The following is a 6043-nucleotide window of genomic DNA, read 5'->3' as shown; positions in this document are numbered from 1 at the left end:
CCTCGTCGTCGGACCTCGCCCGCCCCCGCGATCCCCCCGCCACCGGTGACGTACCGTCGTCCATCGTGGCCGGCGCGAGAAAAACGTACTCGGACCTGTTCGCGGCTCTCAGCGAACGTCTCGTCGCCTTCCTCGGAGGCTCCTCCGCGGTCTCCGTCCTGTCATCCTCTGGATGTCCTCCCGTGGTTATCCTCCTCCTCTCTCCTGCTGTTCCGTCGCCAGTCGTAGTAACGCGTCCGGGGGCCTGACGGTCCACCCCCGAACGGCCGTGGTCGCGAGATATCGACGCAGCGGGGCCCACTTTACTACCCACGACTGCGCCGGTACTGGGGTATCCCTCCCCTGCACCGTAAACGTTGTCATTTATCTTCTCCATGTCCATATTTCTTTGTTTGTTTGTTTGTTCTTTTGTCTTCGCCAATGTAATCGACAAAGTCTCCGTCCTGGAGCCACTCGCTCTTTCGCGCGCTGCCCCTGTCGAATGCGGACCAGGGCGACAGGTGTGCCGCGCGAGATGGTAAGGTAAGTGGTCTGTTCCACCGCGGGTAACTACTTCCACCGTGGGTAACTCGTTCCACCTTCGGTAACTAGTTCCGACGTCGGTAACTTGTTCCGCCGTCGGTAACGTAGTTCTCGCATCTACCGCACTAGCACTACACTGTAGTTCACTGGCCTCCCGCGAGACGCCTCGGCGGCGCAACCGTCGCGCGTCACTACGATGGCCGCCAAGATGGCCGCCAAGATGGCTGCCTCTTCCCTCGTGGCAACACCGACACTTTTAACTCTAATAACAGTTTTAATTCATCGATTTCCACCAAACTTTTTGCACACGCCTATTCCTCACCACTAGCACTTCACTTTCACGCTAATCCTTCCACTGCACTCTTCGATTTTTCCACATATTTCGGTCACGGAATACGGAGCGACGCGCACGTGTCCGTCCTACTTGCCGCCATATTGGAACTCCAAAAAAAAAAAAAATCTGGTAAGAGCCACCGAAAGGCGACCTGTGCCTTACCATTTATATGTGTTCCATCCTTGTCTAGGGGAGTGCTAAACGTCTCTCCTTTCATACTACACAACCTAACCCCAACCTAACCCCAACCTAACCCCAACCTAACCCCAACCTAACCCCAACCTAACCCCAACCTAACCCCAACCTAACCTAACCCCAACCTAACCCCAACCTAACCCCAACCTAACCCCAACCTAACCCCAACCTAACCCCAACCTAACCCCAACCTAACCCCAACCTAACCCCAACCTAACCCCAACCTAACCCCAACCTAACCCCAACCTAACCCCAACCTAACCCCAACCTAACCCCAACCTAACCCCAACCTAACCCCAACCTAACCCAACCTAACCTAACCTAACCCCAACCTAACCCCAACCTAACCCCAACCTAACCTAACCCCAACCTAACCTAACCCCAACCTAACCCCAACCTAACCCCAACCTAACCCAACCTAACCCCAACCTAACCCCAACCTAACCCCAACCTAACCTAACCCCAACCTAACCTAACCTAACCCCAACCTAACCCCAACCTAACCCCAACCTAACCCCAACCTAACCCCAACCTAACCCAACCTAACCCCAACCTAACCCCAACCTAACCCCAACCTAACCCCAACCTAACCCCAACCTAACCCCAACCTAACCCCAACCTAACCCCAACCTAACCCCAACCTAACCCCAACCTAACCTAACCCCAACCTAACCCCAACCTAACCCCAACCTTTTTTTTTTTTTTTTTTTAACGTGGAGAAATCCTCATGGACACCCGCTAGCGGGTAGTGTCGGACTCTTACCGACTAAAACTCCACGGTGGCCTGTCCTGACGCCTGAGTCGAGATGCACCCGGGATCTCTCCCGAATTACTACCGGTTACCCCCGGGCGTCTATCTCTCCTTTCGTCGAAGGGAGGCGTCCTGTTCTTCTTCTTGGACCGCTAGGGGGGGACCACGCCCCCTAGCGCCTCGCTCCTGCTGCTTCGTTCTGGGACCCCGTCCCCTGAAGCCTCCTCCTGGTTTCCACGCGCTGCTACGGTGGGCGCGGCGGCGCCGGTGCTGGCGTCGCGCCCCTGTGGCGCGCGGTATTCCTAGGGCGCTGCGATGTCCTGGACGGGTCGCGAGCTCGTTCCCTGATCCTTTCCGCCCGCTCCTTCGCCAGCATCACCTGCTCGCAGTAGGTGCGGACAGCGGCGTACTCCTGGCGCCCTCTCAGCATGGCCGCGACGACCGCTTCTGGGGCTAAGCTCTCGCCGATTTCGAGCCGAAGGACGCGTCGTGGTTCCGCCCACGCCGGACAGAACTCCAGCGTGTGTTGCGCCGTGTCCTCCTCTTCCTCGCAGTGGTGGCAGACGGACGTCGCCTCTCGCCGAATCCTTAGCAGGTACTCGCCGAATACTCCGTGGCCGGTGAGCAGCTGCGTCATCCTGAAGGTCAGCGGTGCTCCGCCTCGATCCCTCCACGTCTCCCAGTTGGGAAGCACGGCGCGAACGGCCCGGTGCGGCCGCACGGCGTCCTCCTGGATCAGCTGCGAGCGCCATCGTTCCCAGACCTCCTTCTTCGCCTCCTCCCGGATGTTCGAGGCCGGCTGGCCAGAGGTCGATGGCGTCGGGTTCCTCCGCTGGTGTTCGTATACGCGTTCGAGCGCCAGGGCTTGCAGCTCGAACGGCGGGGACGCCGCTAGCACGGTCGCCGACGCGTACGATGTCGTCCTGTAGCCTCTCGCGATGCGGATAGCGGTCGTCCTCTGCAGCCTCCGCAGCAAGGTCAGGCTGCGGCGACTGGTCGCCAGGCTTCTGGCCCAGACGGGTGCCCCGTAGAGAACTCGGGACCGGACTACTCCCTCGTAGAGTCGCCGGACTCTCGATCCTGCTCCGCCGATGTTCGGTAGGAGGCCGCACAGGGCGTTGGCCGCGGCCGTCGCCTTCGGGACCAGTTGCTCGAAGTGCGGTTCGAAGGTCCATCCGCTGTCGATCGTGAGACCCAGGTACCTCATCTGGCGTCTCACCGGAACCTCTTCTCCGCCGATGTTCACCGTCGATCCTGCGGGAGGCGTTCCTCTTCGTCGCTGGTCGAAGAACCACAGCGCCTCGGACTTGGCCGGCGACACCGTCAGGCCGAGCCTCCGAATGGCGCTCATCGCGCACGCCACGGCGTCCTCCGTGCGGTTCGCCGTGTCCTGCCACCATCGTCCCCCGGCCAGGACCAGGGTGTCGTCTGCGTAGCACACCATTCCAGCCCCGGGGGGCATCGGACATCGGAGGACCGAGTCGTAGGCCGTGATCCAGAGTATCGGACCCAGCACCGACCCCTGCGGAACGCCGCGCTCGATCCGTCTTCTTTCTTCCCCGTCCCTTCCGGCGTAGACGATGTACCTGTCGGAAAGGTACGCGCGGACGATCCTCACCAAGTACGCCGGGACGTCAAAGTGTCGCAGGGCCTCCACGATCCTGGCCCAGGGGATGGAGTTGAAGGCGTTGGTGACGTCGAGCGACACCGCCACCGCTACCCCTTCTCGGGCGACCTTGTCCTCGGCCATGGTCCTCAGCCTCTTCACCGCGTCCACGGTCGAGCGGCCGCGGCGGAATCCGTACTGGCTGTCGTGCCATCCGGGCGTCCTCCGGGTCACGTGAGCCTCCAGCCGGGCGGCGACGATCCTCTCCAGCATCTTGCCCACCTCGTCCAGCAGGCATATCGGCCGGTACGCGGACGGCGAGTCCGGCGGGCGGCCCTCCTTCCGTAGCAGCACCAGCCTGGCCGTCCGCCATGTCCGGGGGTAGGCGCCCTCCTCCAGGCATCTGTCGAACAGGTGCCGCAGGCGGGGAGCCATGGTGACGATCGACTCCGCCCACGCTCGGCCTGGTATTCCGTCGGGGCCTGGCGCCACGTCGCGGGACGCCGTCCTCCTGGCTGCTTCGAAGAGTTCCTCGTCGCTGACTCGCAGCTCCTCGCTCCATCCCGTCGCGGTCGTCGTCGCCGCCTCCTCGTCGTCGTCGGCGGAGGGGGAGGATGGCGTCGGTCGGCTCGCGTCCCTGTCTTCCGGCGGGAACAGCGTCCCGATGACGTTGTCCAGCAGCGTCGGGTCCATGTCCGAGGTCAGCGGGGGCGCCGAAGGTCGCAGCTTCTTGGTGACCACTTTGTACGGCCGTCCCCACGGGTCGGATTCCACCTCCTCGATCAGCTCCGCCCAGCACCGAGATTTCGCGGTCTTGATCTCCCGCTGAAGAGTCCGTCTCGCCTCTCTGTACTCCTCGTAGAAGCGGGAAATCTCCTCCTCGTCGCGCGTCAGTCTGCGACGACGGGCCCTTAGGAATCTTCTGCGGGCACGCACGCAGTTCTCTCGCATCTCGGCGATCTCCGGGGTCCACCAGTACGTTCCCTGGTCTCGTCCACCCCCCGGGACGGAGCGCGGCATCGAGGCGTCGCACGCCGCGGTCATGTATCTTCGGAGCTCCTCCGCCTCCTCGTCGATACTTCCTCGCTCGGTCGTTCGTCGGGCGTCCCAGCTCCAGGCGGACACGGTCGTGGCCGCCCGCAGCATCTCCTTGTCCATCTCCTTCAGGCGCCATCGCGGCGGCGGCGGCGGGCGGCGACGGTTCTCTCTCGGTCCTCGTCGTCTTCTCCCGGCATCGTCCTCGGTCCCCAGGGTCACCTCCATCAGTACGTAGAGGTGGTCGGACAGCGTTTCCACCCCCTCGGCCACTCTCCAGTCGCGGATTCGCCTGAGCAACTCCGGGGTAGCCCACGTGATGTCCACCACGGAGGATCCCCTCCAAGCCACGCAGGTGCTCGCCGAGCCCCTGTTCGCCAGCAGGAGCCCCAGACTCGCTGCCCAGTCGGTGAGCATCCTTCCACGGGAGTCGGTCCTTGGGTTTCCCCATTGCGTCGAGTGGGCGTTGAAGTCCCCCAGCACGAGCACCTGGCGGGGGAGGCATCCTCGGATGCACTCGCCGACTCGGTCCAGGAAGTCCCCGTACGCGGCCAGGTCGATGTTCGGAGAGACGTACACCGCCACCACCGCCGCTCCTAGCCACTCGACCGCGACGAAGCCGTTGCCACGGTCCAGCAAGACGCACGAGGCCGACGTCCACGTTATCCCCGCGGATCCGTCCAGGTCCCCGATCCAGTTGGGCGAGTCGGGTATACGGTGCGGTTCGGCCACCGCCGCCAGGGCCACCTCGTTCTCCCGGACGGTCTGGACGAGCAGATCTTGCGCTCGTCTCGACCTACCGAGATTGCATTGCAGCAGGCGCTTGAACTATGCCGTCACCTCCATGGCCTCCTCCCGGCCATCCGCCGCTGCTGTCGGTTCGGCGGCGCTTCCTGGTGTCCGTACCGCGGCGGCTGCTGCTGCTGCTGCTGCTACCGCTGCTGGTTGGCGGGTCGGTCTCCTCCTCTTGACCTTCGGGGGATTGCATGCCTCTCCGCCCATCCTGTGATTCGCGGGTGCCCCGAGCGATTCGCACAGCGGACACTTGGGAGCGGAGGCGGGACAGCCTCTGGCGCGGTGTCCGCTCCCGCCGCACCTGTAGCACAGGTGCCCTCGGTCTTCGCCGGATACGCACGTGGCGCGCACGTGCCCCAGTTCCAGGCACCTGAAGCACTGCAACGGGCGCTTCGGCACGGCCCTTATCCTCGCCGTTGACCAGCCCAGGGCTATCTTCTCCGCCTGGGCCAGCTTGCGGGCTCCTGCCGCCGGGCACTTGATCCATGCAGAGCCGAGGCCGCCTCTGGTGGCGCCGATCTCGCCCACCTGCACCTCCGCGCTGCCGCATCCCGCCGCCGAGGCCAGTGCTCTCCGCAGCTCCTCCTTCTTGACCGAGATGTCTATCCCGGTCACGCGTAGCTCCGCCATCCTGGTCGGGGTGGCGATTCTCACCGCCGTCGGGTCCAGGGTCTCGGCCAGCCGCGACGCCAGTAGCGTCGCCTTTCCCCTGTCCTTGTCGCCGGGGACTTGTATTATAATGGCGCCCGTCATCGCCTTCTTCATCTCCAGGCGCTCCGTCCCGAGCTCCGACAGCGGAATCCTC

General features: G+C 63.4%; 1 non-coding gene across 1 annotated transcript; it reads right to left on the bottom strand.

The window, feature by feature from the left end:
* Nucleotides 1-974: 974 nt before the first annotated feature.
* Nucleotides 975-1080, bottom strand: LOC143305049 (U6atac minor spliceosomal RNA). Its single transcript, XR_013061728.1, has one exon. It is a non-coding gene; the product is annotated as a U6atac minor spliceosomal RNA (small nuclear RNA).
* Between the last annotated feature and the right edge of the window lie 4963 nt (nucleotides 1081-6043).

This window comes from Bombus vancouverensis, unplaced genomic scaffold (genome assembly GCF_051014615.1).
Source record: "Bombus vancouverensis nearcticus unplaced genomic scaffold, iyBomVanc1_principal scaffold0077, whole genome shotgun sequence".
Lineage (NCBI taxonomy): Eukaryota > Metazoa > Arthropoda > Insecta > Hymenoptera > Apidae > Bombus > Bombus vancouverensis.
Note: the sequence above shows the minus strand (reverse complement) of the source record. Positions and strands in the feature narration are given on the sequence as shown.